Source organism: Clinocottus analis, unplaced genomic scaffold (genome assembly GCF_023055335.1).
Source record: "Clinocottus analis isolate CAN_PGR_092001 unplaced genomic scaffold, fCliAna1.0.p SCAF_16, whole genome shotgun sequence".
Lineage (NCBI taxonomy): Eukaryota > Metazoa > Chordata > Actinopteri > Perciformes > Cottidae > Clinocottus > Clinocottus analis.
In genome coordinates this window covers 9,357,472-9,367,330 of record NW_027175887.1, presented here as the reverse complement: position 1 = coordinate 9,367,330, position 9,859 = coordinate 9,357,472, and positions in this window count along the sequence as shown.

Below are 9,859 nucleotides of genomic sequence, written 5' to 3'. Positions count from 1 at the left end.
ACATATGCCGACATACTACGACATAACAACACAAAATTACACTGATACACAAACATGGAGAACATTCAGTTACAACAACAGGCAGATATACTGACAAGTGTTTAGGAATACTTAATGTCACGGAAAATGTTTCAATAGCAAACCAGTAACGTCCATGTTACAGAGCTGGCCCAATCTCAAAAAGCTTTGAATGAGTTGTCCTGCAGCTGCCAGAATGTGTTGGTCTTTATTGGCTCACCAGCAAATGTCTGATACATCCCAACCACACCGGCACCCACCATCCATTTACCAGTGATGTGTGCGGCCTGCACAGTCTTTGAAAGCCTTTACACGTCAGCCAAAATCTTAATTTTATTCCTAGCGTGTTGCTCTCCAATGCGTATATGGCTACCCTTGTATGGTTATTGATTTATTTTATTTAAGGAGCGAGTGGGTGTCTGTGTGTGTTTGCGTTTTATGTCCTTCTGGCCCATTTGTCAAAAAGCGAGCTGTAAACCTCACTGGGGGTTAAGACCAGAACATCCATTACAACTCCAACCCTTTCGTTCAAAGCGACACCAGATCCTACATAAGATGTGCAATTTGGTGGGAGATGAAGTGATATTGGCTGGTAAATATTGTGTATCGGAGTGGTCACTACACTGCTCTTACGTTCCCCCCTTCTCATGTCAGACCCTGATAGATTTTAAAAGATTTTAAGGCCAGAGGAGGATAATGAAGACCAGAGTGTAAACGGGCCAGAGTGATGTTGAAAAGAGACGAAAAACTTGGGGAGATCAAACAGCCAGTCTATTGACTTTGATGTTTGTCTCTTTTGTTCTGAGTCGCGGTGGTTTCCGACATTTTATTAGTCTTCCACCAAGACGCTTCATCTCTTCCTGCCACCTATTTTTCACACTCAAAATTGAGGTTTTACTGGGACAAAATGGCGGTGACTTTCTATAAATTTTGCCCAGTGCAAAACTCTCAGATGGAAGTATCAAGACTCCTTTTACCACAACTTACGATGCAGAATGTTTTAAATCTCAAAAAACTGATACCACTGACTGTAACTCTGTTACGTCACTGTCTCTTAGCTTTTAGTTTCTTTTCACTTGTTCTGTGTTTTATGTTTGTATATGGATTTTTTTTATGCTGCTGCCGCTCTTGCCAGGTCTCCCTCAAAAAATAGATTTTTAATCTCAATAACCTTCACATCCTCATATTTCCATCTAATATTGTGTTGTAGCCTTTTGAAAATGCTAACGACATAATTAGCATTTCTGTGCATAATGAGAAAAGGGAGTGACCCTAATGTGGTGTACTTTCAATGCATCCTCATAAGGATGCTGCAGTCTTGTTGTTTTCCTCTAAACTCAGATTTTTAGGAACAAACCAACAGAGCCACACACACTGAGATGCCAGCATGGGAGGCCCGGCCGGCTTGGCAGGCAGGCTGAACTCCATCAGAGCGGTCGGCCTTTTATGAGATTACATGAAAGCGCGGGAAACAACGACAAGCGTTTGATCATCGGAGAGCCAGCTGATTTACTGCCAAACTCAACACCGTATAGCTCAGACCTGGCAGAGCATCACCTACGCCCGCCTGAGAGGAGGACGAGTGAAACAACACACCTCTCTCCCTTTCCCGTGGTTCACCGTGATGGCTTCAGGTAGAGGTCTGGTGCCAGGCCTCATGGTCCCGTTTAACCGCAATGCTATGCCTCTACTGGGTTGAACTAATGAGCTAATGCCGGGGAAATCTCAAACCTGTATCAGACAGACCCGCTACAAAGAAGGGAATTAACAGAATTCTTGTCAAACAAAATGGAAACGTCTGTTTTTCATTTCTGGGCATTATGTCATGGGATCACGCTTCTCTTTTGAAGTTGTTTCACCTGAGTGTGGTGGGTTTATTTACCACATGTTTGTGTTGAAATAGGTGATTGTGTTACTCGTGTCACCTGCAGCGGTTTGTAAAGAATCACCTGACTAATGCTGCTTAAGAGCACTGAATTTTTACAATAGGAGTAAACATGAAGGTAACAGATAACTCGCTGATTGAACAGTTTGGGCGATTCACATCGTGCATTAGGACCAAAGATGGGGAAAGGGAATTGCTGTGAGATTTATGCTGCACTTAATTTCCTCTTTGAGCACTGACTGACACATAACTATTAATGCCTTAGTCAATGTCAAGGCCACGAGGAAAAGCAACTAAACTGTGTTGCCATTCTGGGATGCTAGATTCTTCCATTTATGAACATATTTGGGTAACACGCTATAATAACCACAAACTATTCAGCATTAGTAAAGCATGAGTAAACTTTAGTTAAGTATTTTGCTTTACTAATGCTAAATAATGTGTAGTTCTTATAAATTGTCAAACATGTTTCAGTGAGTTACTTTAACGCTTTATATACTATAAAAGGTACAGCTGTGAGTTGGTTGGATTATTTTAGATAACTTTCTTAAATCTGAGTGTGGATTGGTGCTTAACTAACTTAAAAATTTGCCTAAAATCAACACAATAACCGGGGTTTTAGATATTTCTGCTCTCGTGCTTGTCCAAGAGATAGGCCTTTGATGAGCGAATGCCTGACAGAGATGGAGACAGACGAGAAAAGACAGAGTCCCACTAGAAACCACAGTAGTCTATGACATGCTTTACAAGAGACAAAACATTGAACAAAAGAAAAAATAGGATAAAGGAAGTATTTACTTCAAAGGTCTTACTGTAAGTGTAATTTTCAAAAGGGCTGGGTTGCCCCCGTTCTGTAATTAAGTTCTTCACATTGGGTTTGTCTGGAATTAAAAGGACTATTGCCACTCTTCGACATGGATGTTTTTATGTGTCTATGTTTGTCTGTGGTGAAGGATGAAAGGGAGATGCCTTCCCCTGTCTCCTGAAAAGTCTTTACACCAGTGGAAAGTAGACGAAGAAGACACTCTGCAGTGTTTGAACTTGTGTCTCGTGCCCTCCTCGTCTTCATCCTGTCAACAGAGGTGGTTTCGTTTTTATTGTGTGCCTGACACTATATGATGCTTTTGTTTTCTGTCCATAAAATCTGCCCAGATGACAGTAGATAATCTCAACAGCAGGACAGAGGTCAGAAGTTTCTCCTCTGGATGAGAGAGGGGTTCACTTGTCTTGTCGGATACTTACGGACCATTTGATCCATTTCAGTTTCTTTGATTTATTCTATAATCAGCAATTTTTACACGGCTCTTCTGCTGTCATTGACAATAGTGCAATGTCCTTCATTCTGGAGGAAACTGGACCAAAAATCTTTTTTTGGTGTCCTAAAAAGTGAAAATCTGATGACAGTAGTTGAGACCAGTGGACTGTAAAGCATTATCTGTGGTTCCGTGGTTTCTTCCTCAAAGTAAAGCTCCGGGGCAATTCTCAGAGTTCAATCACAACCTTTGCTCTGCTTCCAAGACTATACTCTCAAAACGACAATGATACACTTACATCAGATGCGGGTGTTTTGCTCAAATAAAAATAAAAAAACAAGAAAGAAAAACAGGAATGATACAATAAGACGCGGCTGATTTTCTTGGAAGCTCCGATTCATGGGAGCAGATGAATTGAAGCTGCTTTGCTTTCTTAAGTTTTTTTTTATTTTGGTGCGCCAGACATTATGTCTTCCTGATGAAGGATAGCATTCTTCAAAGGAAATCAGCAATTTGAAATTACAGCAGAGGACACCCAGTTCTCTTTGAACCCATGAAATCTCTATGGATGACTTGTGGTCCTTTAATTAGCCAGGATTTAAAAAAAATTGGGTTGGGTCTGTCTATGTACCCACCACCTACCACAGGCACCTCCACCCAACACCCCAGACGAAGAAGAAAAAGTATTTTTGATGCACAAACATAATCTTCTCATCTGACCCCAAAACATAAGCTTGAAGTCATCCCCTCTTGGAAAATATCTCCTCATTCAGACCAACAATCCTCACCGGCATCCCAAAGGCTACTGATGGAGCCTCCCCCATCTTTAACTTGACTTTTCTGTCAGTCAAAGCCCCGAGATGAACCACAAGCTTCAACCAGAGTCTGTGGTGGTGGTGTCTGTAAACTTCATGTGGTGCAGCCATTCACGTATCCCTCCACCCCTCTCTGTCTCTGGACCCCATGGTTCGGGCGGCGCAGTGCAGCCATCACATGCTTGTTTAAGCTCTGCCAGCTTTGTTTATGGCTCTCCCTACCAGCTACGGCAGTCAAGAGGTCCGTCGGAGAGACAAGAGCTAAATATAGACCGAGCCTGTCATTATCAGGATCATTTGAGAGTCAAGCTGTTCTCATTATGTGATAAGCTAGCAACCCAAACAATGGCATACAGTACATTGTGTGAGCATGACCTAACTTGAGTTAAATATATCTGGTGTGCTTTGAAAATAAAAAGTGCTGATTTTGTTCTCGAGCAGTTTCCATCAGTCAACCAATGCAAGTTGATGCCATTCACAATAAAAGGGCCACAACTTCCAAAAGTGTTGTCCTTCTTCTTGCTGCTTCCTGTATTGCCTGAGCCATGGAGGTCTTGGTGAAAAACAGAGCATGTGGCCAGTCTCATGTTTCTCTCTACTCTGTGGGTGGTCCCATGTGGGGGTAGAGGGGGTGTTTGATTATTCTGTTATAATCTTTTGATTACTATTCAATATAGCCCTCTTAAGAGAGAACCAATGGCATTTCCTTTTTTTCCTCTCCTGTGAGAATGTGAATGCATTGATTACATGAGCAGGCATCTCCTTTCTGTCCTACCTTGAAGTCAAAGAAGTTTTGGCTCCATGTCTTCAGTGGATTCATCCCCAAATTGGTTGTATTTTATAATGCTTTCCAAATGTCTGGGAATAGAAATATGAAAATAAATGAGACAGCGTTTACATGTATGCATAGTTAGCAAGATTTTTCCTTTCAACCATGTCGTTTGACATGTGCATCTAAGAAGAGTTTGGAGTTTGCACAACAACAAAAAAAGAAACACAACACCAAAGCTTTGGAAATAGATTTGTGAAATACCCTGATTTACGCAAGTGTTTGGTGTGGATGACGCAATTATCTACTGAGGAAATTCATGAGGAAAATAAATTGGACAGGTGCGTATGTATCATTCTTGGGGAGCGATCCAGCCAAGTCGCTGCATCCTAGATCAGGAGCCGAGAGGACATTGACAACTTGGAGTGCTGCCATTGGTATTACCTTCAAGACATATCTGAAAGTGTCTTCTCTGTTGCTCTCTCTTGTCTATGTTTTTCCTGATGTGTGGGGGTAAAAAGGTGCACCTGTCTGTGCAAAAAGTCTGCCAGGAATTTTGTTTTTTAACTGAGGACAAGGCGGCTTTTCCTGGGGGATATCAGCATGCAAGGCCACAATTTAGAAAGTATCTACATGCCCTCCCCTCCCTCTCCTCCTTCTGGTCTTCAAACCATTTCCCTTCTTACCTCCACTCACCTCACTGTCCCTTTTGCTTTCTGTGCCCATAAAGGGACACTGAATTAGCCTCCCCCATTTCCATGTGACCTCATCTGTGTTTGATTTTTCTGCCTACTTGTAATTGGCCATGGGGTTAACATTGAATCCTTTGATCAGTCCTGCCAGGAATTGGACTTGTTTATCTTGTTTATCTGATGATGGCCCCTTAATGGGGGGGCGGGGGGTGGGGCATTACATTTGGCAGGGGCATGCCTTGATGTGGGCCTTGAGAGCTGCAGGACATAGAGCGAAGAGAGGACCAAGACCCTGTAATGGTCGGAGGTGAAGGAAAGACGATTACAGATGTGGCTCCGGGGATTCTGAATCTTGTCTTTCTCTCTGCCTCTTTCCTCCAACACTTATCTGACCCCTTACAGATGGCTCCTCCTCCTCCTCCTCCTCCTCCTCATCATCATCATCATCATCATCATCATCATCATCATCATCATCCTCAAAAAGCAGGGATATCCATCTAGCAGGTCCTCTCTGTAGCTCTCTGAGATTGACATTAATCCACACTGTAATCAGTGAGATTCTAAAATGAGATGCAGCCCCGTTCCCCTCTTCATTGACTTGCTGATGGAGATGCAAGGAAACGGTGCGGGTAGACATCCAGGCCCCATCCCATCACTCGCCCGGCTCGACCTCATACCCCTAAAATGAAAGCCTTCCTCTCCTGCAGCACAGCTGGACTCCAGGGAGCCTGCAAAAGGCCTGTTTATTTGAGCAACAATGTAATCAGGGAGTCTGTCGTTACAAGACCTAGCCTTTGCACCTTCTCTCTCCACACCAGGCCCATCCTTTCTTCTGTTCCCATCAGCTCCCCTCCCCTCATTTTACCATCTCTCTTTCACCACCCTCAATCTTTTTCTTTGAGCCTCATCATTATCCAAATCCTTTCGCTGACCCTTGTTGACCTCAGGATTTGTTTGATGTGGTACTGGCAAGGAGGGGAGATGAAATAAAGTTGAAAGTGTATTGTTTAAAGGGGAGATTTCCATGATTAGGGTTTTAAAAATAAACCGTCCATCTCTTACCTAAGAGATCGAGCCCCGTGAGTTTCTGTGTGTGTGACAGCGGGAGAGAGAGACGTCTTGAGACGTGCCTTTGTATCCCGACATGCCCATTGATGTTGGTCGACACATGCACACTCTCTCCTGTTCCAATCAAAGGGGAAACGTGTGTAGAGTGGTAACATGCTAATAATTTAGGCTGTTATGTTGTGGTTTAAATCATGACATTCCTGCAGTTAAAAGCCAAGCATAAGTAAACAAGCTCACACATGTGGCCACAATATTGCTGTTTTTCTGTCCAGAGAAGTTTTCTCTGTGGGAAAAGGGGGCGTTTTCCATCCTTTTCATTCAGTGACACTTCTTCCATTCTCCAATAGTGTATGGTTGTACATCTGACATAACTTATGGGTATTATAAGTCATGGTAAGTTAATGGTAATTATACCACTAGATATAACGTTTACTTGTTTTGGAAAGTAAATTAAAGATTAAGAGTGAACTCTGAGATAGTATATTTAATCTTTCAAATTCCCTGCATGTTTTTGCATCTTTATAACCTGTTGTGTTTTTCTACCCTGAGTTAAAGTTCAGCTCATCCTGCTCTCATCCTCACTCATGATGACTTCAAAGTTCCTTTGCGAATCTCTGATGTCCCCGTTTGTCTCAAGAGACAGACATGCGGGTGAGTTTGGGCTGGTCCGTCTTCTGAACAACAGCATCTCCAGTCTGCACCGCTCTACACAGAAGAAGCATCTTGTTTTTCAACTAGTGGTTTTCCTAAGCCACAATGTTTGATGTGGGCTTTCCTTAATCACACAACATGCTCTCTAAACATGAACTACATTCATCTTCGCTCTGCGACTTCTCGACTCTTTTGCCCCCCCACCCCTCGCTCTCCGTACGTCACTGCTTTTGTTGAGTTATTGTGCGAGTAGTGAGACAAGAGGAAGACACTGGCCTTGATCTCAATGAAGTGATTTTGATCTGGCCAATCCAGCAATTAGGCTACTGAGGGAAGAGTGAACCTCTAATCCTGGATGGGACACATGTGTTCTTTGTAGTCCTAATGTCTCTCTTCCTCCTCTGTCCACATCCCTATCTGATGGGACAAAGAGTAAGTATTAAACCAATGCCTCAGATGGAAGCCTACCATTAAGATGGAGATGCTGTGCTCTTTGAGGCTGAGGACTTTTAATTACAAGCTGTGGGCCCGGTGTAGTTGTGTTTCTTCCATTCTGTTGAATAGAGGGTTTGCTCTGTGCTGGCTGGAGACCTGGTGCCAGGCTCTGGAGTCAGCGTGTCACTGGCGGATACTTTGTGGGTACGAGACAAGGCATGCCGCCACGCCAAGCGTGACTCGACAGGAGTCCCACATAGGGGGGCAGAGATAAAAAAGGCTTTTATCTCCCCTTCCTCTTGTGGTTCTGACTGGCAGGGCAAAAGGTGGATGCTAGAACTCGAATAACCAGACCGGTTGTTAACATATCAGCCGTTGTTGAAGCTTCAAGGGCATCCAGTGAGATCAAAGCAAAGCATTCAGTCCAAAAGCATGACATTGTCTCACACAACAATCCATCAAGCGTGCAATTCAGCTGTCAGTGAATGAGGAAGTGGTCATGAACGGCAATGGAAGGCCTTTCACTGTCCCCTAATGGGCTTTGATGATCCAGCACAAAGCAAGTGTCATAATGGTCTCATACAAAGTCATTTTCTTCATTTGTTTATTGTTGTCACTAAACCGAGAGTGACCCAACCCACACCTTTTTGTATTCAGTAAATGATGATGGATGTCTTACAAATGACTGCTACTCCCCCCACACCTTTCTTTCTCTCCCTTCTCCCTATTTCTTTGTTTCTTCCTGTACATAGCAGCTCTTTTTCCTTCCCTCCCTAGGGTGCTGTTGTGAATATCTCTCATCCCCTCTGGGACTTTTTTATTTTTCAGTTTTAATTTGTTTTTCGGGCACTTTGCATTTACACCCGGCAGCCCTTTGATGTTGTTGCCTGGGTGCTGGTGGACAAAAGAGCCTCCATCAGCTGGATTTAAGGATGAGGTGGAGGGGGGTTAAGGGGATGGGGGGTGGCGGGATGAATAAAGAATCAAAGTAACTGGAATGGGTTTCGGAGGCGGAGGACTCCATGTGAGACTGTGAACCATGTACCCCTCTTAAAAATGGGCCAGGAGTTCACAGTTGTCACTGCGTTTCTCTTTTGGCTCCGTTCCTCTTTGTGCTGGTCTCCATATGGCTATTTGTGGCCATGCTTGTTCGTTCAGTTGTTGGCACTGTATGTTCTCAGTGTTTAAGCCAAGTAACGGGGCAAATAGGCCCATATTTGACTCTTTGCTGTCAGGTGGTTCACAACCACCAGCTGCCGGTGCACCTAGTAAAGGTTTCTTCTGATCACTGGCACTTCCAGGCGTTCTCAGGGCTCTGCAGCACCTTGCTCTGTGGCATTGCGATTATAACCTCTTCCACTGTGCTTTCTGTCCGCCTAGCCATGCACAGCGAGGGCTACTGATGCAACGTGCAGCGACTCACACCCCAACAGTGGGGGAGAGACAGTCTGTGCTCCCTGAGCCCATCAAATCCCCACAGGACCACTCTGGTCCACTGGAGGTGAATTCAGCCAACAGCCTTTGGTGGAGCCGACACAGCAGCCCTCTTTCTTCGAGGGCCTCATTAAACCTGACAACATCCCCTCAGCCCGGGCTTTATTGTTCAGCCAGCTTAATGCTAAATGGCAATTAAAGGCATCACCAAGGCGCAGGTATTAATGCCTTTGAGAAGCACAAAGACATAACAACGAAACAGTAATTGAAAGTTTTCTTTGCCACTGGAGGAAAGATAGACTTTGTGTAAGCTGTCAACCTTTTATTCAGCGTTTGAACACGCAAAATAACATGGTGTCTGTCATCAATGTTTTTTACGTGAAAACAGTGAAGCAAGAGCATGTCGAAAGGAGTTTGTAGATTCATCACCTGAATATGCAGCTCCCCCTGATTTTGTGAAGCTTTATACTGTATATTTACATATTTCGCTGTTTAACTGTTGGTTTTCTCTCATCTCATCGTATCAGTCACAGCAAGTCGCTATTTTCAGTGAAAAATCTCTAAAAAACCCACTGTACACTTCATACTCAACACCAAACATAAGACAGACACTCAGTAGCTTGAGCATTAAGCAGCTAAAAAGTTAAGCTATATGTACAGTATATTCTCTGGTGTTAGAGAGCACAAACAGAGCTGAATAAGAGTGAATATATAGACTTATATTTCCCTTGCTAGCCAGAAACATGACTTTAAATAAATGATAATGCTGTTTCATAACTGCTGGATGTGTAAATAATATAAACTTACAGTAAAAGTAAAGTATTTGTCCATGTTGTGTT